The sequence below is a fragment of the Schistocerca piceifrons genome, chromosome 6, assembly GCF_021461385.2.
Source record: "Schistocerca piceifrons isolate TAMUIC-IGC-003096 chromosome 6, iqSchPice1.1, whole genome shotgun sequence".
In the NCBI taxonomy this organism is placed as follows: Eukaryota; Metazoa; Arthropoda; class Insecta; order Orthoptera; family Acrididae; genus Schistocerca; species Schistocerca piceifrons.
In genome coordinates, this window is record NC_060143.1 from 53,679,762 (window position 1) to 53,707,488 (window position 27,727).

Below are 27,727 nucleotides of genomic sequence, written 5' to 3' on the forward strand. Positions count from 1 at the left end.
TTAGGAAACTACTGCGGAAGCAAAGAGAGCTCCACTCCAAGTTTAAACGCAGCCAAAACCTCTCAGACAAACAGAAGCTAAACGATGTCAAAGTTAGCGTAAGGAGGGCTATGCGTGAAGCGTTCAGTGAATTCGAAAGTAAAATTCTATGTACCGACTTGACAGAAAATCCTAGGAAGTTCTGGTCTTACGTTAAATCAGTAAGTGGCTCGAAACAGCATATCCAGACACTACGGGATGATGATGGCATTGAAACAGAGGATGACACGCGTAAAGCTGAAATACTAAACACCTTTTCCCAAAGCTGTTTCACAGAGGAAGACCGCACTGCAGTTCCTTCTCTAAATCCTCGCACAAACGAAAAAATGGCTGACATCGAAATAAGTGTCCAAGGAATAGAAAAGCAACTGGAATCACTCAATAGAGGAAAGTCCACTGGACCTGACGGGATACCAATTCGATTCTACACAGAGTACGCGAAAGAACTTGCCCCCCTTCTAACAGCCGTGTACCGCAAGTCTCTAGAGGAACGGAGGGTTCCAAATGATTGGAAAAGAGCACAGATAGTCCCAGTCTTCAAGAAGGGTCGTCGAGCAGATGCGCAAAACTATAGACCTATATCTCTGACGTCGATCTGTTGTAGAATTTTAGAACATGTTTTTTGCTCGAGTATCATGTCGTTTTTGGAAACCCAAAATCTACTATGTAGGAATCAACATGGATTCCGGAAACAGCGATAGTGTGAAACCCAACTCGCTTTATTTGTTCATGAGACCCAGAAAATATTAGATACAGGCTCCCAGGTGGATTCTATTTTTCTTGACTTCCGGAAGGCGTTCGATACAGTTCCGCACTGTCGCCTGATAAACAAAGTAAGAGCCTACGGCATATCAGACCAGCTGTGTGGCTGGATTGAAGAGTTTTTAGCAAACAGAACACAGCATGTTGTTATCAATGGAGAGACGTCTACAGACGTTAAAGTAACCTCTGGCGTGCCACAGGGGAGTGTTATGGGACCATTGCTTTTCACAATATTTATAAATGACCTAGTAGATAGTGTCGGAAGTTCCATGCGGCTTTTCGCGGATGATGCTGTAGTATACAGAGAAGTTGCAGCATTAGAAAATTGTAGCGAAATGCAGGAAGATCTGCAGCGGATAGGCACTTGGTGCAGGGAGTGGCAACTGACCCTTAACATAGACAAATGTAATGTATTGCGAATACATAGAAAGAAGGATCCTTTATTGTATGATTATATGATAGCGGAACAAACACTGGTAGCAGTTACTTCTGTAAAATATCTGGGAGTATGCGTGCGGAACGATTTGAAGTGGAATGATCATATAAAATTAATTGTTGGTAAGTCGGGTACCAGGTTGAGATTCATTGGGAGAGTGCTTAGAAAATGTAGTCCATCAACAAAGGAGGTGGCTTACAAAACACTCGTTCGACCTATACTTGAGTGTGGGATCAGTGTGGGATCCGTACCAGATCGGTCTGACGGAGGAGATAGAGAAGATCCAAAGAAGAGCGGCGCGTTTCGTCACAGGATTATTTGGTAACCGTGATAGCGTTACGGAGATGTTTAATAAACTCAAGTGGCAGACTCCGCAAGAGAGGCGCTCTGGATCGCGGTGTAGCTTGCTCGCCAGGTTTCGAGAGGGTGCGTTTCTGGATGAGGTATCGAATATATTGCTTCCCCCTACTTATACCTCCCGAGGAGATCACGAATGTAAAATTAGAGAGATTAGAGCGCGCACGGAGGCTTTCAGACAGTCGTTCTTCCCGCGAACCATACGCGACTGGAACAGGAAAGGGAGGTAATGACAGTGGCACGTAAAGTGCCCTCCGCCACACACCGTTGGGTGGCTTGCGGAGTATAAATGTAGATGTAGATGTAGAAATCGCATTAGTGAGTGGCATGGGTCATGAAAGTGTCCTTTGCACTCTCCATCAACATAGGTTCCATCCCTATCACATCCCTTTCCATCAAAAGCTGAATGGAATCGATTAAGAGAATCATGCTATCTTCTGCACATAGGCGCTAAGACAGGGTACTCCAGATGTATCATGGATCTTGTTTAGTGATGAAGCCACAATTACCAATCATCGGCAGGTAAATCGCTGAAACATGCACTGTTGATCTGTTGACAATCCCTGTTGGCTTTGTCTGGTGGACGTTAGCTTCCATGGAGCGTAAACATGTGGTATGGGATAAAGAACCATCTGTGGTCATAGGCCAGCATTTGACAAACGTAACAACGAACGCGCACAAGTATCGCAGCCTCCCAGCAGACCATCTTCCACGGGCGGTAGGAGGCGTTCCTCTGCAAACTTGGAGGAACCTGTGGTACAAACGAGATGGCTGTCCTGCCCATAGTGCACAAAGTACTATGGCATATCCTCACAATTTTTTTCCAAATAGTTGGACAGGACGCGGAAGACCTGAATCCTGGCTGGTCACTTTCCCGGATTTGACGCCTGTGAACTATTTACTGTGGGGAACGGTGAAAGACGATGTCTTGAAGGACGTATCAGCTACAAATGATGATATACAACGACGAACTACTGCAGCCTATTCTGACATCTCACCTGACTACCATCAAGTGGGCAGCAGTCGTTCCACACCAAGATGGAAGCGTGTTTTTGGTCATTTTGATCACAACCTGTGATGGTCGAGTGTCTCGCTACTGGTCTGAATCCACATAACTAGTGTAGGCACCTGTGTTGTTCTTCAGTGGGTGCTACACAGGTATTATACAAGTATCTGTGTGGGAACATCTCAAACAACACTATCTCGTAAACGACCCTCACTAAAATCCTACAACAAACACCACTGACATTTTAATGTACCCTGCTTTTAGTTTTCTACGATTTTCTCGTAAAATCAATAGGCGTTGTTCCATTTAAAAAGTGTATGCTCGAATAAAAAATACAGTTCATAAGTACAGCAATAAGCTGTAGCAGTTAAATTTAGATGAACTCTGTCATTCCTGATCACTCAAACGCTGGTAACAGTATTTACACCAGTTAGGACGAAACTTCGTGTACGGCAATACAGACAGAAAAATCAAGTGATGTTTAGTCGCTATAGGTGAATGAATCTTATTTCCTCATGGATTCATTTGTGCCAGTACCTTATCTTCTTCTCTTTAAACTCCCAAGAGCATTCGTTCCGCAAGATATGCGGTGATCTTCTGTGAAGTTTGGAACTGACGAGAAGAGATACTGTCGGAAGCAAAACCGTGAGGAAGGGTCGTGAGTCGTGCTTGGAAACCTCAGTTTGCAGAGCATCTGCCAGCAAGAGGCGAAGTACCCAGGTTCGAGTCCTGGTTCACAGCAGAGTTTTAATCTGCCAAGAAGTTTCAAATCAATGCACACTCGCTGCAGAGTGAAAACAATGGCTGTAAACACGTGACTTCGAGGTCAGCTTGCTAAAGGTATAGTTAATACGACGTAAGGTAATGTTATAGTATATAAAGACACACATGTCCCATCTTCTACTGATGATATGCTCACCGTCCTCCAATACCAAACACTGTTACCAGATTAGTTAGGTGGTGAAAATTTATTGCCTACCTGTATCTCCGTAAATTAGTACTACTATTTAACCCAGCAGGTGATGTGTTGGTAAATGTGCCAACACCTTGTAGATAGAGGCGGCCGAAATGCACGCTATCTAACGCAGACGGGCGTGAATTCTGGAACAGGATAAGTAGTGAATTATAATAAGAAAAGTATGCAGCTCCTCGAACACTTATCTTTTATTCTTTGATGTGAATACAGCATTCTGGATGAGACATTTCATATGATAACTATCAAACTATGTAAGGCTAATGGCGCCTTGCTAGGTCGTAGCCATGGACTTAGCTGAAGGCTATTCTAACTGTCTCTCGGCAAATGAGAGAAGGCTTCGTCAGTGTAGTCGCTAGCAAAGTCGTCGTACAACTGGGGCGAGTGCTCGTCCGTATCTCGCGACCTGCCTTGTGGTGGCGCTCGGTCTGCGATCACACAGTGGCGACACGCGGGTCCGACATGTACTAAATGGACCGCGGCCGATTTAAGCTACCACCTAGCAAGTGTGGTGTCTGGCGGTGACACCACAGCAGGTATCAATGATTCTGATGCATTATTTTACATATGTGTATATGAATATTATTTTCCGTTAAAACGGTTGTCAAAAAATGGCTCTGAGCACTATGGGACTCAACTGCTGAGGTCATTAGTCCCCTAGAACTTAGAACTACTTAAACCTAACTAACCTAAGGACATCACACAACACCCAGTCACCACGAGGCAGAGAAAATCCCTGACCCCGCCGGGAATCGAACCCGGGAACCCTGGCGTGGGAAGCGAGAACGCCACCGCACGACCACGAGGTGCGGACGAAGATAAACTACTTCATAGTTTATTTTCACCTTCTACCGTTACAAGGCATCGTCTGAACTATATGGACATTTCAGCATACCACTTTATGTGAGTGTCACTTACCGGAAAATAGCAAAACACTGCACAATGCAGATCGGAAGGTGGTAACCACACTATACACTACAACAAAGTGTTCATTTCACCTCAAGGAAAAGCGAACTAATTAAGCTCTTGTGGGTGGATGCCACATCGCAAGGTTGTGGCCACACTATATACTATGGCAAAATATTCATTTCACCTCAAGGTGAAGTAAGCTCTTGTGTTTGTGTGCTTGCCCTTTGTTAATATCTGGTGCCTGTGGAAGGAAGGTAGAGATTTGAAAAGTCAGCAAAGGAAATTGCGAGAGTTAATCCGCAGGAAGTATCGATGATACGGTTCACAAAGTTTAGAAAGAACCGAGTATAAGTAGAATGAAAATTAATATTTGTTGCCTCCTGCGGCCTCGGAAAGTTGAAGCAAAGTACAGCCTGGGGAGTTAACAAGAAAAGCTCGGAAAGAGATGCTTAGCCTTATTAGGCGCTTCCGGCAAGGAGATAAGGAGCTGTGACCGCAAATTCTGAAGCCAGCTTAATAGCAAAGACTCAGTTGTACAGCAGCCCCAGCCCCGTATCTGTCGTAAAATGCTCTTACAAACACTGTGAAGTCATCAGGGAACAGTTTTTAATGTCACGATATTTTGGCAGTGTTTCTAATATCTGATTTAAGTGCCTACTTAACTATTAGGGACTCAGATTTGTAGGACAAGTACAGATAACCTAGCACCTACTTGGATATCTTAATGCACAGCGCTGTGGCTCTCAATGAAATTCATATATATCCAGATTTCCAGAAGGAATTTGACGCCGTTTCTTACAATCGGCTTCTAATGAAATCGACTGCCTCTGAAGTATCGTTTCAGTTTTGCAGCTGAAGACACTATTTCTGCGAGAAAGTCACTCCAAGGAAGTTTTACAGGCACCTCTGCCGTCCCTCGTTTATATAAACGATTTTGGAGACCATCCGAGCAGTCCTCTTAGTTTGGTCGTAGATAATGCTGTCATTGGGCGTCTAGTAAATTGATCATAAGATGAAAACCAGTAGCAAAATGCCTTGGACACTATATCTGTACAATGCTAAAATGGGCAGTTGTTTCGGAATAAGGAAAAGTACGAGATCATCTACACTCATGCTCATAAATTAAGGATAATGCTGATACATGGTGAAACAACGCTCTGGTGGGCTGTTTGCGGGATTAAATCACCTCGGGGTATGACCATGCGGTGCACTTGATCTGCGGTCGTCTCATGGTGGCGCTGGCAGCAGTCCACATATGAATAGGTGTGTTGGTGCGTGTAAGAGTACGGTGCAGCGAGTAAGTGTGCAGAAGTTTTCAGACGTGCTAAAGGTGACTGTATGTTGAAATTGGCTCAAAGAACACATGTTGATGACGTTATGAGGGGTAGAATACTAGGGCAAGTGGAGGATGGTCAGACCCAGCAGGTACTAGCACGAGCCCTACGTGTGCCACAAAGTGTGATCTCAAGATTATGGCAACGATCTCAGCAGACAGAAAACGTGTCCAGGCAGGCAGGCACTACAGTCCACGGTGTACAACACCACAGGAAGACCGATAGACCGGTATCTCACCATCAGTGCCAGCAGATGGCCACGGAGTACTGCAGGTAGTCTTACTTGGGACCTTACCGCAGCCACTGGAACAGTTGTCCCCAGACACACAGTCTACAGACGACTGAACAGACATGGATTATTCGGCCAGAGACCTCCAAGGTGCATTCCACTGACCCCTGGTCACAGGAGCCGGTACAGCCTGGTGTCAACAGCACAGTACATGGTCATTGGAACAGTAGTCCCAGGTCATTTTCACGGACGAGTCCAGGTATTGTCTGAATAGCGATTCTCTCCGCTTTTTCATCTGGCGTGAACCAGGAACCAGATACCAACCCCTTAATGTCCTTGATAGGGACCTGTATGGAGGTCGTGGTTTGATGGTGTGGGGTGGGATTATGATTGGTGCACGTACACCCTTGCATGTCTTTGACATAGGAACTGTAAGAAGTCAGGTGTAATGGGACCTCATTTTCACCAGTATGAACGCCTTTCCAGGGGTGCAGTCGGTCCCACCTTCCTCCTGATGGATGATAATGGACGGCCCCACCGAGCTGTCATCGTGGACAGAGGATATCACACGAATGGAGAGCCCTGCCTGTTCTCCAGACCTAAACCTCATCGAGCACGTCTGGGATGCTCTCGCTCGACGTATCCCTGCTCGTCTTGAAACCCCTAGGACACTTCAGGAGCTCCGACAGGCACCGGTGCAAGAATGGAAAGTTATACTCCAGCGGCTGCTCGACCAGCTGATCCGGAGTGTGCCAACCCGTTGTGCGGCCTGTGTACGTGTGCACGGTGATCATATCTCATATGCGCAGGAAACAGTGGAGTTTTGTAGCACATGTGTTTCGGGACGGTTTTCTCAACTTATCACCGATACCGTGGACTTACAGATCTGTGTCGTGTGTGTTCCCTATGTGCCTATGCTATTAGCGCCAGTTTTGTGGAGTGCCACGTTGTGTGGCACCACATTCTGCAATTATCCTTAATTTATGGGCATGAGTGTACATGAGTATGAAAAGAAGTCCGTTAAATTTTGATTACACGGTAAATCACACAAACTCAAAGGCAATCAGTTCACCTAAATATCTGTGAATTACAATTACGAACAACTTAAATTGGAACGATCACAATGGTAACGTCGTGAGAAAGGTAAACAATAGACTGCGTTTTATCGGGAGAACACTTACAAGATGCAACAAGTCTGCTAAAGAGGCGGTCTACACTACGTTTGTTCATTTCCTACCGGAGTACTGTTGCGCCGTACGCGATCCTTACCAGATAGGATTAATGGAGGATATCCAAAGTGTTCAAAGATGGGAAACTCGTTTTGTAACATCGCGAAATAGGGGAGAAAGTGTCGTGGATATGAACCGAATTGGGGTGGCAATGGTTAAAACAAAGGCGTTTTGCGTTACGGCGAGATCGCAGAATTTCAATCACCAACTTTCTCCTCTGAATGTGAAAAAATGTTATTGTCAACGAGCTACACAGGGAGAAATGATCACAAAATTAAATAAGAGACGTTAGAGCTCAACAGAAGATTAAAGGTTTCATTTTCAGAGCGTGGAACGATAGAAAAATAGTCTGAAGGCGTTCATGACTGAGGTCTATTGACTATTCCGGACATCGTCAACTTCAACTGATGGTGTTATTCTGAAGACGGCCTAAGACCAGGCCGAAACCAGCTATTTTAAATAAAATAACCATAACGGCCTAGACTGTTTTCCATAAATTTTATATATATTACAAGATCGCTGTTCTCCGAAAACGTTACCAAAAATTTCGCAGTCTGAAGGCGGTTCTAAGAACCTTCAGCCATGCACTAACGTTGCCATTGGCTGAAGGTTTGGATATATAGGAAACGAGAGAAGTGTCCTTATAGGCTGCGGAAGAAAGGTGGGGTGGTCTCTCTTGTCCTTGGGGAAGATAGAGCGAGTCAGTGGCGAGGTGCCACTCAAAACGCATGAACGGTCGAATAACCGAGGCGGCTCTGAAAGTCGAGAGTGCGTATTTCGGATGTTAAACAAGACATAAAGTGAAATTATTAGTCATAAGAACGCCTCGTTCTAACATTCTGCGTGGTGTCTGTTTGTTCTATATCGTGCCTGCCTACCACTTTCGCCCAACGACGCTCTGAGCGTGCTTTTTAGGGAATTGACTAGTTTGAACCTGAGACCTGTTGCTGGTAAGGAGACGCCAGACCACACATGACATGTAGAATTCAGAAGAGTTCAGTGAGACTAGCGATGATATAATCAAATACTTAATGATTTCAGCGTCAGCTCCACTGCACTCCCTGTAAAAGAATCTTAATACTAGTTAAATTTAGTGGAAGGGGTTCAAGGCTTTCCTATTTTTAGTTAGCTAGTAAAATACCGTCAAAAAAGCAGTTAAGTTTACCATTGGAAATTTTATTTTTTCAAAAAATGGTTCAAATGGATCTGAGCACTATGGGACTTAACATCTGTGGTCATCAGTCCCCTAGAACTTAGAACTACTTAAACCTAACTAACCTAAGGACATCACACACATCCATGCCCGAGGCAGGATTCGAACCTGCGACCGTAGCAGTCCCGCGGTTCCGGACTGAGCGCCTGAACCGCTAGACCACCGCGGCCGGCGAAATTTTATTCTACTCACAAAACATTGTTTATAAATTGCACGATTGATAAAAGGAAATGTTTTAATACAGGATGATAAAAAATAACTGCGTTCAACAAAAATGTAAACGAATATTCCCTGAGTGGGTTTCCAAGCTCTACAATGGATCGAAGGATGACCTATGCCATATCATATATATAATCTAGGTTTGAATTAAGTTTCACAAAAGAGAAAACTATCAAAATGGTCTACAGTGACCCTCAATTATCTTTAATTACCTATCTAACTTGTCGTAAATTACAGTGGCTGATGTGGCCTCTCAATAACTATATAACAGAAAAATCATCGCGTTTCAGATTTTTACTTCAAGTGGCAAATGTGAACACCATGAGCTTTAATTGACGATCGACACTAGTATTACGCAAAAAGGGGGTGTAACAGATGAGACTCCTGCAGTTCTGAGTGAAGCTTCATGCGCTGTTATGCGGCATCGCGTGCGTTCATTACCTTGTCGGTGTTCGTCAGGGGGCGGCGGACAGCACAGCTCCGCTCACCTCGCCGTCTCGGAAGCAACTCTCTCCTAACTTCTCCCTTACTACAATTTTCCGAAGTTGGTTTTAAAAAAACTATCTGGCTGTCTTTTCATCTGACCAATCAGGGTCTCAATGTTAACCTTAAGCTCAGCCTACAAAAATTCTGTCTATCCAATGAGAAACGTTATACTTTTCGTGGTGGGGCAATGTTTTTAAAGTTTGCAACGTAACAGAGAAGCGAAAAAGTCTCACGCTAAAACTAGCAGCTGGTGTGGTCCTTTTAGCGTTATCGTAAGATCTATACTGTTCTTCTGGAGGGCTCTATCTTTTAACATGGGCTGTGAGGTGATCCTAACGTAACAGAGACGCGAAAAAGTCTCACGCTAAAACTTGCGGGTGGTGTAGCCCTTTTTGTGTTATCGTAAGATCTATACTGTTCTTCTGGAGGGCTCTAGCTTTTAACATGGGCTGGGGGGTGGTCCTAACAGTTAGCTGGCGACGTGGGTATCCGTCCCTTATCGTAGGGCCTTCTAACTTAACACGGTTCTGCTCTCGGCTTCTGTTCTCGTTTCTCCCCTCGGAACTGCGTCTGTCTCACTGTGGGAAGGTATAACATGCATTTAGGCTTTCTTGTGTTAGTCTGCGGTATTCCACTTGCTCACTCGTTACTCGTATTACTTTGGTTAATTTAATGTCACGATTTATTCGGAGCTATGTGACATACAACTGGATTTGCTTATCATGTCAGGGTTTTCATGGAAGGTGTTGGATTTGCCTGACACCTTACAACGTGTCGTGGGTAGTGTCTATCATTATGTAAAGTCAGAAAACGGTGTTAATGTGTGTAAAGGGTCGAATAACGGCGTAGTCCAGAGCCGCCATATTGCAAATGCTGATTCTGTGACGTGTATGAGAAAGCAATTTCTGTATTAAAACAAGTATAGTTCAAACGTTGTTGACAATTAACCACTGGCTTTCCACTTCAGCAGGGTCACCACCTACATGAAGCATGGCGACTGAGCGCTACTACTGTGCTACAAGTGACTTACCGAAGCAGCAAGACACCAGGTTAGTGATACCGCCCAGAGAAGCACTTCCTTCTCACTACAGTGTCACTATGGTTGTTGTAATTTGTCACGTAGATGTAGGTGGAGATGTAGATATAGATGTGAGGCACACTTGAATGGATTCCGACAGTGGGTACGGTGCAACAGCTAGGCTGTGTGTGTATTTCGGCGGACCTTCATACTATCCTATGGAATTGCAAAACCTGTTCCCTGAGTAATGTGCAGGCGAGGGCCAATGGCGAATATCTTATTAAAAATAGATTACAAAATGCGAGTGCGTAAGAAAACCTTGGCGCCTAATAACACAAATTATAAATTCAGAAAACTGCTGGTGCCATAAGTAAGACATCCAAGTAAGACATATTTCGCACAGCCAGAAGCACAATAATTCTTGATTCAAATGGGCAACAGTTGTATAACAGAAGCTATTCTAAAACATATCCGTATATTTCATAGGTAAAATAATCCTGCTTTGCCCAGATTAACTATACATACAAGTGGTGTCCAAACAAAAAACGACATTTTTTTTAGCCCCGTATTGACAAGCGGGTACTCTGTAAGACTAAGACAAAGAACACTGTAATATCTGCAGTCTTCTATTATAAAAACCTCATCATCTGCCACTCCAGCCACAGAAGACAACTACCTAGAACTAACTGTACAAGGACCACAAGAAAATGCACTACATTACACTACAATCACGTATCTCCTGCCATCTATAGAGGATGGTCGGAAACAGTCTGAAAAGCTTATGAGAGTAATGCAGCGTAGACTGAGCTGAGAAATAATTATTAAGAAGAGAACTTGGTACGTTGATCCGTTTGCGAGTATATTATCACTGAATCAACTAATGAGCTCGCTGCGCATGCAAATTCAAGCGGCACACCAGATAAAATTAGTGTCTTTGTTCTCAGGTTCGGTCCTTACTATCGTTCCATGTCCAATTTCTGTAACTGTCTTTCGGTTTTAGGAATCCAATCGAAGAACACGTTTGGCGACACCGTTTCTGGCCGGCCGTTTGAATTTACGCTCGCAGCAGCCTGATTGGCTAAGTTCAATGTTAATTTAATCGGAATCGGCGGAACATCTAGCATTTTATTCGTAACAATTACTTCGCAGCACAACCTACCCTGAAATGCCATTAGTAGCCTTACACACTGTCTCTGATCACACAGTATAATTTCGTAACCAACATATTACGCTCTCTGGCACCACGACCCTGCTGTGAAAATCTGTAATTCATCTGATTGTCTTCTCACGACCACGCCATTCTATACATCCACAAGGGACGCCAGCCGTCTTCATCTATCTCGAAGCACAGTGCCGCACCATCAAGTAATCAGCCAAATACCCTCAATGCTTGCTGCTACCTGGTATGCCTCACAAAATTACACGCCACTTTGTCCAATACACTGTCTTACTGTAATCAGCTTCTGCACCGTTCCCACCCACTGGTGTCAACTGTATTCTTCTCCTGGACACTGACAAGAAAGGCAACAGCCTTGCCGCAGTGGATGCACCGGTTCCCGTGAGATCACCGAAGTTAAGCGCTGTCGGGCGTGGCCGGCATTTGGATGGGTGACCATCGAGACGCCATGTGCTGCTGCCATTTTTCGGGGTGCACTCAGGCTCGTGATGCCAATTGAGGAGCTACTCGACCGAATAGTAGCGGCTCCGGTCAAAGAAAACCATCATAACGCCCGGGAGAGCGGTGTGCTGACCACACGCCCCTCCTATCCGCATCCTCACTGAGGATGACACGGCGGTCAGATGGTCCCGGTGGGCTACTTGTGGCCTGAAGACAGAGTGCTTTTTTTACACTGACAAGAAGACACTGTCCTCTACTTGTAAGTACTCGGGACCCATTTTGCCGTTATCATTTTCATCGCCATCCCTCCTCTCTTTTCCTCATACGATAACAGATATAATGTATTTTCAGTACAAACCTTACAAATTACCAAGAGGAAATAAATTTATTGATATTTTGCAACACCGATTCGCTATGTTGTCAAAACCATAGTCGATAGCCATTCCTGGCTCTGTCTTACACGTAGAGAGTGAAAATGCTCCTGAAGGTTTCTGGACTGCCGAAGGAGAACGTTTCATGGACTTCACAGCAAGCGGCGAACTCAAACGAACATTTAGTAATAAATCTCTCTTTGAATTCTGGATAGGGTGGATTGATGTTTTCTACACTAGTAACAAAAACATGTTGTGTGCTATTAGTAGCGATCAAAAAGTTTTTGTTTGAGGGCCTTGCTGCAGAGTATATGCAATGTAGCGCAACTCCGATGCCGGTATATAAGCACTCGAATGTAGGCAAAGGATGAGTGTGGCATTCATGTCTTTCCGATATGCATGCAGTGAATGCGGCAGTGTGTATTATGGCGACATTATTACTAAATGCGTCTAAACAGGATCACTGTGCTGTTTGTTTTTTGTTTGTTGGCTGGACATCCATCAGAGAATGAAAAATTTGTGTGGGAGCATTACTGTCGAAAACCACCGTTGTGGAACGGTGCGCATTGTCATGGACATGAAGCGAATTGGAGTGTCAATCGTTAAAACAAAGGCGTTTTGCGTTACGGCGAGAGCACAAAATTTCAATCACCAACTTGCTCCTCTGAATGTGAAGATATGTTGTTTTCAGCGAGCTACACAGGGAGAAATGGTCACCTCATGCGTCTCAAAAGGCAAGTTCATTAGGTCAAAAATTCTGACTGGCTCAAATGGCTCTAAGCACTATGGGACTTGACATATGAGGTCATCAATCCCCTACACTCAGAACTACTTAAACCTAAGTAACCTAAGAACATCACACACATAAATGCCCGAGGCAGGATTCGAACCTGTGACCGTATCAGTAGCTCGGTTCCGGACTGAAACGCCTAGAACTGCTCGGCCACAGCTGCTGACTGGAAAGTCAGTTTCGAACATTCTACACAGAGAAAAGTGTACCGAAACGTAAATTGTATAAAGCCCTTAGCCGATGCTATAAATAACAGCAACATTCTCTCCTACATAATAGACAAAGTTGAATGTCACACCTGCAATGCAACAGGACAGTTAAAAGAAACGATCATTACAAAGAAAAGCTGATTATAGAATCTAATAACAAGCTGTGTCAAGAGCGTGGGACCTTACAAGATAATTAACAGGTAAAGAAATTAAAAACATCCTAGATACAACCACAGAAGCTAAAACTCTGAAATCCCTTAGAGGAATACTACACAGAGGAAAACGTATTCGTAACGAAGCAGATAATGGGTACACAGTGGTCCTTATCGATATACAAGAACAGAATAACAGAACACAAGAATTCATATCACAGAAAAAAACCACAAAATGTAAGTCATACCCAGCAAACAGGTTTCACACAAAAATGAAAAACGCGCTAAAGGCTACAGAACACACACGTGGCGACAGAGAAGAAGCTCGCGTGACACATATGAAACTTCGTGCCCCAAAACTTTGGAAACAATGAAAGACTCAAATGTTCCTGTGACACCAGTCATAAATTACAGGCTAGTACCTACATGCATTCTCATCAGACATTTGCTAATGTGCTCCCACAGTTGCATGAAACACGAAGTAACAGCACAGCGGAAAACACAGAACAACTAATAAGCTACATGAAAGGCTTATGTAGTCCAGATATAGCTACTTCGATCTCACTTGATGTAGAAAACATGTACTCCACAATCCCAGTCAAAGAAACAATCAAGGTAACAGAACAAGATCTATACTTTGTCCATCATAAAAATAAACCCTTTGTAAACTAACACAAACGTGCTGATTGGTCAGCAGCTGTAGCATATGTACATTGGTGTTGTTACACTCTTGGTAGTAGGTCCTCCTTACGTATCAGATACATTATTACTAACAAGGGAAACTCCTCATCTGATCCCCCTCAGTTTCAGTCGTAGAATGGCCCAATGGATAGGCCATAAGAAACAGAACACAGATCAAGCATGAAAACAGAAGATGGTGTACTGAACTGTGAAGAAAAAAAAGATAGAAACAGTGAACGCCCCAAGGTGAACATGTACGACATAGATCGATTTACAAGGAAACAGGCCACGTGGTTATGTGGTCATGGTGCTGGACTTCAATGTGCGAGGTCCGTGTTCGAATCTCACCTTCACCCATTTTTTTTATTGTTTACAAAATTATGAACTTTCTGTCCGGTCGCTGACGTGTCTGTTCCTCTTCTGTAGTGTTGGAAATTGTCATACTACACATTGGCTATAGAATATGAGTCATGTGGGACGAATATTTTGCCGTCGCAAATAAATGTGATGAACAGTACGAGCAGGCGAGATGCTGCATAGACCACTCACACAAGTGAAAACAACAGATAAACAGGTGTGAACTACGTTACAACAAAGGAATTCAAGAGTCAAAACTTCCGAACGGAACGCTTGACTCATAACATGCAATATTTGTGTAGAAAAAATAGAAGGCACGGAAATCTGGAGGTCAATTTGTCACACCTCGAAGTTGCAAACGGACGATACACACTCGCGTATCTGAATAAAGCGAACAGACACGTCAGTGAACAGACACGCAGCTCGTAATTTTATGAGAAAAAAGGGGCACGGGGGAGATTCGAACATAGATTCCTGCTTTGCCGAAGGACACTATGACCACGTAACCACGACACCGTAGCAATTGAAGTTTTCTCGATGTTGCACATCTTGAGCTTGGGCCGTTCGCTGTCGCTATTTTCCTTCTTTTATCACAGTTCAGTACACCTTCTTCCTGTTTTCATGCTTGATCTGTGCTCAGTTCTTGACGGAGGACTATCCACAGGGTCACCTTACTATTAAATCTGAGGAGGCTGCGATGGGGAGTACGACTTGCAAGTCACGGTAAATGAAATTTTGAAATATTGTAATGTCAGCATCACAGTTTCTCTTAATCACGCTGTAGCAATGTAGTTTTTATTTCGAAGATCGTGTACGATCGCAGTTTCTGTGCTCCTGTGCTCTTATTGTCGCGCTGCTAATGGGAAGTGTGGAAAATGGTCGACGTTACTTACCGCTCTGAGTGGAAAACGCACGTAGAACTCTGCTGAAATATAGCGAAAGGGTGTAACGGGCGAAGTCCAACCCGAACATATCCAACGAACATCTACGAAAAAAATGAGAACAGCAGGAAAAAAAGTGAAACGCGTATGTATTTAGTACAGCGATGGCGAGACATGACAGAATCTCTGACCAGAGAGTTATTTATCGTTGCTAGTCTGCGCTTGACCGCGCGAGAGTTCAGTTGCATGTAGGGAGTCGGCAGTGGCAGTTGCGGTCGAGTTGCGAGAGAGTTTAGTTGTACGTAGCGAGTCGCGAGAGCATGTAGTAGCGCGCGAGAGACAGTCGGAGTTGTGTGTGAGGAGTCGGCGGGCGTCGACATGGGGCTCTGGTCAAGATTCAGGACGAGGTATATTTTTTAAATAAGGTAATGAAGCAGCATTGCGCTCGTCTGATAATGTAATGCACCTTAAGTGTAATTAATTTGTTCAAGAATCGCCCCAATAATAATTTTGTTTTCAAACCAAGCATTTTAACTAAACAAACATTTTATTGAAAGAAAGTTTCCAATGCATTTCCTTAAAGAAAAAAAATTACTTAAGTTCAAAGAATATTGCGATGCATTTCCTCCAAGCTATGGCGAAAAATAAGAGCAGATGCAATTTTACTGAGGTAAGAACAGGGCCTAAGATCGACATTTCGGTCTATTTGCGTTTTCATTGTCACTGAGATTTCATTTTTATTGAATTGACTTTCATTTTTGTGGGGAGCTTACACATGGCTCAGATTGCTAGTTCTCATTTATTGTCATTGTCATTAAATTCCATTGCTGGGAGGTTACACTAGCTCTATTACCATTAGCATTTGAATAAGAATATTTTTACATTTTTGTGGGGAGGTTACAAAAGAAAAGAAAAAGCGTCTCCAGTCAGAGGGTTAACTGCCTTCTGCAATAAAAATCAGTTAATGGATCAATGATGAATTTGAAAAAGCGGCATGGGACGTCTGCACCGAACAAATACAACGTCCAGCAACTAGTAAAATGAGATTTAAAAAACAAAACAAAAAATCAGTAGCATCATAGAACAATAGTATGGTATTTTCATGGATCGATGATTCAAATCTCACTTTGACCTTTTTTTTCGTTCAATTGGGAATACCTACATCTTTTATATGTAAAACTCAACAAATTTATGCTAATTAACGTACATCTAATTGCCTTTTTTATGAAAAATGCACGTATTCTTGTTTCTAAATACATACTGCACCCCAAATTCCAGTTTTAATTGCAATTTTTAATAAAAGTTGTTTCAGTTAAGAAAAATATAACAAATTAAATTTTAGAACAGAAATGAAAATTCATTCTTTATGTGGAGTATGTCAATTGTTTTACACCACAGATGTGGTCCCACGCGACCCAGTGTAATAAGCGTTATACAAACAAGGAAAACAATTTTCACAGCATCGAGAAACCCAGTGTAATAAGCGTTATACAAACAAGGAAAACAATTTTCACAGTATCGAGAACAGCATACGAATACCACAATTTCACAGTTGCCACAGTACCAGTGCATTATGAACACAACAAACTGATTTGGAGCCCATTTAAGATATATGTCCCAAGAAATAACAACTCATTTTAGCTGACAGACGTGCTGGAACTACCGCACGAAATTATGTCACACGTTACTGCCGAACGTTGGCGGTATACTGAACAGCACGTCAGAAGTAGGGGAGAAAATGGGGCCCTCGGGTGGCTTCGTGTTATCAGGGTAGCAGCACTGAAATGTAATTCTCGGATTAGGATATGAAAGAAGTTCAGTGATTACTAACTGTAAGTAATACCTTCAGTGGCTTGAGTATTTAGCTGCAGTACGCTTTTACGTCACACGTGCCTCAAGCAGAAAACATTACCCTTTGTTTAATTTAGAGCTTTTCATAACTCGCATTTATATTTGCAATACTATGTTAGGTGAGAACGAGATCTTATTATGTTTTGCGTCGGGTCCCCTAAATAGGTTATTGGCGACGTTTTGCCTATATTGTTCCATTGCGTTTAAAAGTTAAATGACATTCGTTATTATTTATCTACTTGACTCTTTTTGCATCTTAACTGGAACTACAGGTTAGCTCGACCAGAGGACTGGCCAATGTTGTCCAAATTAAATGAAATGGTAAACGTGCTGTCCATTATTATCGCTGAGTCGATGTGCACGAAGCGGACAGCATGAAAAGTACCCTTGCTATTGCACTTCACTGTACTAGAGACAGCCTGCATTCCGCTCCATGAAAAACGTAACCCAACGAGATTCCAGAAAACGCTGAAGAATCATGGCCTAATGTTTACATCAATTTTGTTCTTACAATGGACGCAATACAGACACTTACAGTCAGTTACCAAAGGAAGAGATAACAGAGTAAGCACAATACTACAGCTCATTACTGACGAACTACTTTGAATACAACAAAGAATTCTACTTACAAGAAGAGGACTTACCAATGGGATCCTCCATTTCAGAAAACTTAGCAAACTCGTTCATGAACAAAACAGAAGCAAGAGAACTCCAGAAAAAAAGAGTATTCCATGAAAAAGTTCCAGGTTCAAATGGCTCTGAGCACTATGGGACTTAACATCTGAGGTCATCAGTCCCCTAGACACAGAACTACCTAAACCTAACTAACCTAAGGACATCACACACATCCATGCCCGAGGCAGGATTCGAACCTGCGACCGTAGCAGCCGCGCGGCGCCGGACTGAATCGCCTACAACCGCGTCTAGAACAGTACCAGGAAAATACAGTATCCCGTACCGGTGAAGATACGTGGATGACTCCACCTGCTTGGTAGATCAGTCAGAAAATAAAACAGGACAACTACACACAATGTCAAACACACTACAGAAAAACATAAAGTTCACCTTAGGGAAATAACAATCAGGCCAAACAAACTTACTACAAATATGCATCACAGAGGAAAATAACCATTCAGCATTTACAGGAAAAACACCTCAACAGACACAATACACCAGTCATCTAAACCACGCACAGGCCCAAAGAGAAGCGGCTTTCAGATACATGCTCAACAGACTAAACACAGTACCATGTGATAAACACAACTATAATAAGGAGCTGGATATAATCACTCAGACAGCAAAAAATAACGGATACCAGTATTCTCGGGTTATAAAACTGAAAGCGAAAGCCCGAAAAACACCACACAGATCCAGAAACCCAAAGCATTGTCCGCGCACGCACAGACGCACACACACAGACATACACACACACACACACACACACACACACAACACCGTCACTTCACAAAAAGGGCACAACAAAGAAACTCAACAGGCATGTAGGTACACACTCACATATGGAAACAAACTGACACACAGAACTGGGAATATGATCAAGAAGCAAGGAATAAAAATAGCGTAACAAAGTAATAACACAATATAGAAATGCCTAATGAAGGAAAATGACACTGACGCATAAAAAAATCTGGTATTCACAAAGTCCAGTGTAATAATTGTGATGCTCTATACTTAGGAAAGACCAGAAAAATTTTGAAATTAGTTATAAAGAACATTAAAGAGGATGGAACTGAGGTACCAGCGATTCAACATTTGCTGAACACCTCAGCCACTAAAACCATCACTTTGTCACAATAGAAACAGACATGAGAAGACAGATTCAGTCACAAGATTCATACTAACCCTAAAGGAAAATTTCCAAATCCTAAATGCCATGACAGAAAAGAGAAACAAAATAAAAGATCAAACAAAAACTAGAAACCAAACTTTATTTAAATAAATAAAACTTATATTATTAATCACCTAAAACTTGCACCGCTAATAATTCGGAAATGAAAAGTGTGTGCAGTTTTCACAGAATGGATTGGTGTTCAGGGGCTCGTATTGATAGCCAATAAACAGATTGTTACAATATTTTTGAGCAAACATACACATTTTTGGAATAATACCCATTGACATCAACAAATGTAAAGCAGTGTTAATTAGAATGTCATTGGTGTTTGTTCCAGGATTCTAGTGCCAGTCACCGGCCGGAGTGACCGAGCGGTTGTAGGCGCTTCAGTCTGGAGCCGCGCGACCGTTACGGTGGCAGGTTCGAATCCTGCCTTGGGCATGGATGTGTAGTTCTAAGTTCTAGGGGACTGATGGCCTCAGAAGTTAAGTCCCATAGTGCTCAGAGCCATTTGAACATCTTGTGCCAGTCGCTTACCAGATACCGTATTGTGCAGTTTCGACACCGACGCTTTTTTATGCTATAAGACGTGCGTAGCTGCTAGATATGATGTGGCTTCATGACTGAACGAGTGTGCCGATTTTTGGTACGATTGTATTCCCGCCGCGAGTGTTAAGGTCGATATTGGCCTCGCCAGAGATACTTGGGCTACGAGTTGGCGGAGAGTGGTCCTCGAGCGATAAGGAGAGGAGGATTAGAGAGTACCGAGCGAGAAGTTCACAACGGCAGAGTGTTGTGGTCCGGATGGGCCGAATTGTGCATTTAATAATTTTGGACTCGCATTCGGGAGGACGACGGTTCAATCCCGCGTCCGGACATCGTGATTTAGGTTTTCCGTGATTTCCCTAAATCGCTCTAGGCAAATGCCGGGATGGTTCCTTTGAAGGGGCGCGGCCGACTTCCTTCCCCGTCCTTCCCTAATCCGATGAGACCGATGACCTCGCTGTTTGGTCTCTTCCCTCAAAACAATCCAATACAATCCAATAATTTTGGCACTCTGTGGTTGTGGACTGGTGGTGAAACCGAGATGCCTGGTAATTCAACGCTGCTGCGGAACGATAAGCCGAGGGCTCTGCAACTGTATGGGCGCAATTACGGCGAGCTGTGGCCGATTTCGTTTGTGGGTGTTTTGCCACGGCAGATAAACAAGACAACGCGGGCCCAGTCTGAATACGCTGCGCTGTAGCATGTTCGCCCACAATAAGGTTGTCCTGATATTGGAGAAGAAAGTAGTGGAATACGGTACTGTATTAACCTTCAGTGACTTCTGCGGTGTTAGTTTCCTTAACTGTGTGTAGAATGAGCAGTAACTGTCACTTTTCAAAGGAACTTACGAGTGTGTAAAGGTATGGCCAATGGCGGATGGGCTTTGTCATAAAGTTATTATATTTCTTATTTGTGAACATAATTTTGTTATCAAGATTACTCATTGGACAGATCTGAAATTCAGTTCTGCGCTGTAGTTCAGCGGGTTATAAACGCTGCAACTGACCATATCTGCTGACTGTGAGTTTTGTGTATGTTTTTACGTCTACGTGTTAAATGAAAGTCAATTTTGAAGTTTGAAAGGTACCTTTCTACCACTACGATTTTGTAAGTTTTTATTTGGAAGTGATGTTGTTTGCTACTGTTATTGGTTGAGAATTTATTACCCAAAGGAACAGTTGTTGAATCAGTCTTTTATGATATGTTTTAAGATTTACTATTTTGGCGCACAGTTACTAATAAATTACGTATATTAGTAATGTTGTGTAAGCAGTTATTGAAGATACACATCTCCATTAGCCAATCAACCATGGCCAGCTGGGAACGGGCATTCATGTAGCATTAGGGAACTACAGGCTATTTGTTAAGTTGTTGTTGTTGAAATGTCTGGCCGCCCCTAAATTGAATAATAACTCTGCACACGAGAGACATGATAAATCTTTAGTATCCTGACTTAATCGTTTCCATGCAGTTCTTGATGAACAGAAATGTGATAGAATGGAACCTCTGTCGATGGAGAACGTCTAGAGTACTTGTCTGACTGATGTCACTTCCTCGAGCGTTAAAGTGCAGATCAACTGCACTGGCAGTGCGCTTGTGTTTTCCTTGATTACATTGCGACTTGCTAGTCAGTTAATGTGAGACAATCCAAACAGTAGGTAGTGAGTGGATGATGGGATTTACCAATGCAGTAAAAGTTAACGTGCTCATGGTGTATGGAGAGTCAAGGAAGAATACAGTTCGTTCTCGTACGTTATAAGTGGCAAGATATCCCAGTAGAAATCAACTATCTCAGCTATTCTTTATCAACCTCTTCAACGACTTAAAGTAATAATGTTGAACCTAGGCAATGTAACAGAAGGAAACGACAGAAGAAGGAGGAATTAATGTCCTTGCTGCTATTGCAGCTGATCCGCACTTTAGCTCTCGGGCAAGCCCTCGAGGAAGTGACATGAGTCAGACAAGTGCCCTACGCCTTCTCCGTCGACATAGGTTCCATCTCTATCACATCTCTCTTCATGAAGAGCTGCAGGGAATTGGTTATGATAAAACGTGTTAACTTCTGCACATGGGCATTAAGACAGGACACTAAAGATGTACCATGTCTCTTGTTCCGCGATGAAGCCATACTTACCGATAACGGCCAGAGAAACGGACGAAACATGCACTCCAGAATGAGATTTTCACTCTGCAGCGGAGTGTGCGCTGATATGAAACTTCCTGGCAGATTAAAACTGTGTGCCCGACCGAGACTCGAGCTCGGGACCTTTGCCTTTCGCGGACAAGTGCTCTACCATCTGAGCTACCGAAGCACGATTCACGCCCGGTCCTCTCAGCTTTACTTCTGCCAGTAGCACTTGCCCGCGAAAGGCAAAGGTCCCGAGTTCGAGTCTCGGTCGGGCACACAGTTTTAATCTGCCAGGAAGTTTCGAAACATGCGCTATTGATCTGTTGACCATTCAAAAAAAAAAAAAAAAAAAATGGTTCAAATGGCTCTGAGCACTATGGGACTTAACATCTTAGGTCATCAGTCCCCTAGAACTTAGAACTACTTAAACCTAACTAACATAAGCACATCACATACATCCATGCCCGAGGCAGGATTCGAACCTGCGACCGTAGCAGTCACGCGGTTCCGGACTGAAGCGCCTAGAACCGCACGGCCACCGCGGCCGGCTGTTGACCATGCCCGTGGTCTTCGTAATGTGTAACATCAGTGTCCATGGATAGAGGTCTGCGCGGATAAGAAAAGTGCAATCCGCATCCGCACCGCATCCGCAAGGTACTAATCCGCAACCGCATCCGCAGCAATTAATCCGCATCCGCAAGTTCCTTATCCGCATCCGCATATATTTAACTTTTGAATGAGTAATTAATAGTAATAGACAGTAGAACTTAGAATTATGGTATGTAACACAGTTATTGTTAGGGTGCCATTTCTGCCACAACTTAACTACTTTTGACTTCTTAAATCACAGGAAATGCTCTATACCTACTCTAAACAAGACCATTCCAAACAGGAAAGCACTGGCGTTCCGGACCACACACAGCAGCGGTTCGGATCTCGTGAGATTGGAAACGCTATTTAAAAAAATAAAATTCAATGTAATAGTATTAAATGATGAAAATACGTGTATAGAAACAATTATATTTCGCTGCTCTTGTGCCAAGGCAGCTGAAAATGACGATGGTTTTAAACTATTACTAGCACATTGCATCATTTACCGACAGTTTTTTTGTACTCACTGCTTGGATGTGTCAAATTTTGAAGCCATTCATATCAGCTGATGATTATATTATAGCTTACGCGTTCAGTCCTCGTCATTTCCAGGTGAAAATATTTACAGTATTAGGCCTACACTGCAAAACGCTGGCGCACCTGTGAAAAAGTTAAACTGCCAGCAATAATTGACGTTGTCTGGAAGAAATAACTCGTCTTCCGAAGAGTGACAACAAAATCACTGGTTACAGAAATTAGGAGTCCATTTAGCTTTAGCTAAAGATACGATTGAAATCTCGAACCTCACCTTTTGGCTGATTTCTCGAATTAAGACCTAGCGATAAATGAAATGTCTGTTTCATTCTCAACTAAACAAAGTTTTTCTCACTTTAAAACATCCTAAACATTGGTCTAAATTACTAAGACAGAATTTGCACTACATTTCGCAGTTAATACTTTCAATGTTAAAAAATATTTATTTTTCAGAGTTCAATGGAACTGCAAACGATTTCAAGATGTCTATATAAAAACCACTGTCCCATAACTTCTAATGTTAGGCTCTGTTCCCTGTTAAGCAATACCGAGTTACAGTTAAAATGTTCAATTTTGTTACGAATTTCAGCCCTTATCTTTACTGATTGGCTGGTAAATTAAAAGACACATTATTATTTTGGATGATTTGAATATTTTGTAGGTTTTCAGTGTGACCAGAGTAATCTTTCACGGGCTATCGCAGTCACAGCTTGTTGGTGGTCGTGAACCGTAGTTTGAAGTCAGACTTGTAATTAATTACGAGGCCCGCCGTGCCACCGCTGCGGCCGGGCTGTTTCACTGTTCACAAAGAGCGACAATTGTCGGCGGCTGCAAATGTTACTGTAGTGCACGCTAAAATTTAGGTAGGCACTTGTGAGATCATCATTACCTAGTTTAATTATATTGACTTGTTAGCTGTTGAATGTTCTTGTTGCGAAGAGTAAAAACGTAAAATTGAACTCTTTAATATAAAATTACAACAAAACAATTTGCTTGTTAGTATTTCCTTCTTTTACCTAATGCAATTTAAATGTTCTTCTTGGGAATAGTAAAAATACTAACAATATGTCGAGGAAATTCTTTACTATAAATATTACAATAAAAACTCACGGGCTTCAGATTACATAATTTCATCTTCTGCTTGCTTCTGATTCAAATTCTGTAAAAGAAAGAATCAGATGAAAAAAATTGTAACTAACTCAGATAAGCCCAAAAAATACAGTGAAGTAAGAGTAGCTGTACAAGTACGTTTTTACTTTGGAAGATTACTATGCAGGAACATGATGTCATCAATCGTCTGTGGCTTCAAAGACGTGCGTCGGTCCTGCATTATTTGTCCCGCAGTACAGAGGCTTCTCTCAGATGGCGCGCTGTACGCTGGAATGCAGTGCACGAAGTATGCGAGTTTGGAAAAACGCGGATAGACGTTTTCACGTCTATGCCACCAAGCTATCAGGTCGATGCCTTCCGAAAATTGGACTTTATCATTCGTATGTCTGAGAATTTCATCTGACGCAAAGACAAGATCTCTCGTCGATTCATCTTCTGAGGAATCTTCAAATTCATTAAAAAGTACGTCACACTTGCTTTTTTTAGGTTTTCGTATTTTGGATTCAAAAACGTTGCAAGTTTATGGGTTACTGTTATGTCCCATTTGCTGATTAAAATAGATTTGGCTGTACTCTTTAAATCTATCAGAAATGGGCTGTCGCCATCATTTTTTTCAAGGAAGGAGAGAAGTTTTACTTCCACAACACACATAAATAAAGCGTAATGGTTTTGGAGGCTTCGAGATCACAAGAAGCTATTTTAAATTGTGTCAGAAAGGTTATTATATCTTCCAACATCCTCTTGTCTATAGAATCAATCACATTATCTTGATTTTTCTCTGACAAAATTGACAGAACTTCAAACCATTGTGAATTAATAGACTCAAACATATCCAATTTACTGTTCCATCGTGTGTCTATATCTCCTTTCAATGACTTCTGAAGGCGATTCTGACGATCATATCTTTTAAAGAAAGTTGTGATAGCTCGACAGGAATTTATTAGTCGCTGCACGTCACTCTTCTCATCATTCGCGTCTCCTCGAGTCGTGTGCTCCAGCACAGTATTAAGAATGTGTGCTGAGCACGAGAGCCTCTTGTATTGGCGAAGTGCTGCCACAATACTTGGACCTCTATCCGTAACGAACACGATGTTATTCACAGCACTGAATAAATCGAACGACCGTAGTATCTTAATTAATTCAAGTTTAATGTTTTCTCCTGTTTTTTTAATCTCACTCTCAAAATTTCTGGTGCACAACACTCGATCCTCAAGTTTCACTTCTTCATAATTAACATAATGTGCAGTCACTCCCATATAGTTTATTTTACGGTACGAATCTGTCCATATATCGACAGTTAGTGCTCCACCTATATCTCTGAATATATTCTTTACTTCTGCAGAGACAGTTTCGCGCAGACGATCGGCCGTTTCCTTCAAATTTCTGGATATGGTGGTTGGATGAGGTTGCAGTTCCTTAGCACTCACTGCACCGTACTTGGCCCCCACATCAATAAGAAACTGTGCCGCCTCGAGAAACCCAGATCCACACGCAACTTCGAATGGTAAAATGTGTTTGCTGACAATATTGATAAGTTTTTCTGTCGCGGCTGTCTTCAAATTTGGCGGAACTTCCGGAACTTTCACGTCTCTCTTGGTATTTAAATAAGTAATTATGTTACTTTGTCCAGCCTCACACGAATGTTTCAAGAAATTTGAAGTTCCACTTTTGTGTTCAGTGTAGGAGTATACTTTTTTACACGCAAAACAATCCACTATATCTTTTATATTTTCGTTGCCATCAAATACGTATCCGAATTTTTTTTCCAAATTGGCGATTTCAATTTGTTTTCCTTCACTAATGTAAAATCACCTTTTTTCACCTTACACGAAATTGTATCCATCGATGTGGTGTTCATTTGAAGAAATAACTCTCACTGATATTTGCTACGATGCACGTTGTCACTCGGTCATTACAAAGCGCTAACTGAAGGCACGGAATATTGCAACGGGCACCTGTCTGGTAGACAGTGGGCAGGTTTGCCACCCAGAGAGCACTTCACAGGCCACACAAAAGACACGGATTAGGCGCAGGTCTCTTGGGTACAGCTACGTCGGTGGTAGCCAGGGGCTGAGGACAACAGACATCCGCTCTACGCGGGCCCTGCAAGATTCAAAATGGTTCAAATGGCTCTGAGCACTATGGGACTTAACATCTATGGTCCTCAGTCCCCTAGAACTTAGAACTACTTAAACCTAACTAACCTAAGGACATCACACAACACCCAGTCATCACGAGGCAGAGAAAATCCCTGACCCCGCCGGGAATCGAACCCGAGAACCCGGGCGTGGGAAGCGTGACCCTGCAAGATTCCAAGAATGATTTGAACTAACATTGCAAAATACGTACTGGGCAGATTCCTTGCTCATTATCCGCAGATGACCCGCGGATATCCGCGCCGGTCGTGATTTTATCCGCCAAGAAACAAATACCGCGGATATCCGCGGATATCCGCATCCGCGCAGACCTCTATCCACGGAGTCTAAAAGTTTGTTGTCAACCATCAGCTCATAGTCCCATTTCTCATAGACAGAACATTGAGCACAGACAAGTATCGCAGCCTCCTAACAAATCACCTTCTACGGTGCTTCTAACGTACAAAACACAGCTGGAAGAAAGGAGAAACCACAAGAATGACAGCAGGGCAACAAATACTAAAATGGACCAAATCGGGCAAGAAAACCATAGAGAGACGCAAAAAACATGTAGAAGAGATCAAAACAAGAGAGCAGATTACCATGGCTGGCTGACAATGAGAATAGAAAGGAGAAGCCACCCACTCTGTAACACATAAAACCTTCACACTTAAAGCACTAGGGTGGAGGGGACAGAGGGACAAAGCACATGCGCTAGAACTTAGATTAAATGATAAAACCCACCCTCACGAATAAAAGTAAAACTGAAGCTGCTGTTGAGGCATTGTCGCCCAACACCGAAGGCAGGGTGCTGGGACAGTCAAAAGTCCGCTGCAGAGCGGGTAAAAGTGGGCAGTCATTTGTGACCTACAGCGACAACGCGGTGGGTCCTCACAATGGAGGAGGTAACCATGCATTGGCCACGTATAACCAATGCGAAGCTGGCAGAGGAAAACTGATTCCCTGCAAGAGGACCGCTTGAAAGACTTCCACACATTCGTTATCTCCTTAATGACACACAGTTTGTTGTGTGTACTGTTATGCCATTCTGTCTCCCAAAGCCGAAAAACACTGTGGCGTAAGACAGAACCCAGAGATGCCCTTATCCAGAAGCGGTTTCCACGTGGCCTGTTTGACCAGCTTGTGAGCAAGTTCGTTGCCTGGGATTCCTACGTGTCCTGGGGTCCACACAAACACCACTGAATGACCAGACCATTCCAGGGCATCGATGGTCTCCTGAATGGACGCAACCAAAGGATGGAGAGGGTAGGACTGGTCGATAGCTTGTAGGCTGCTCAAGGCGTTGCCAGGGCATGAGCGGATGTGCTCAAGAGCACGAGATATGGCCTCCAGCTCTGCAGTGAAAACACTGCAGCCATCTGGAAAGGATTGGTGTTCAATATGTCCTCCATGAACTTACGCAAAGCCTACGTGACCATCAGCGATAGAGCCATCGGTATAAACCACTTCATGGCCACAGTGCATGTCGACAATCGAGAGGAAGTGAGAGCGGAGAGCCGCAGGGTTCACGGAGTCCTTAGGACCATGTAAGAGGTCCAGAAAAATCTGCAGCCTAGATGTACACCGTGGAGCTGTTCGTGAATGGACCTCAAGGACAGATGGTAAAGGGCAGGACTACAGCTCAGACAGAAGGGACTGGACGCGAACAGCAATCGTTAAGTCCTGACCCGAGTCGACAATGCGGGAGATTAAC

The 27,727-nt window shown here is 43.1% G+C and overlaps 1 pseudogene; it reads left to right on the plus strand.

The window, feature by feature from the left end:
• Positions 1-11,732: 11,732 nt before the first annotated feature.
• On the plus strand, positions 11,733-11,849 carry LOC124803681 (annotated as a pseudogene).
• Positions 11,850-27,727: the final 15,878 nt, after the last annotated feature.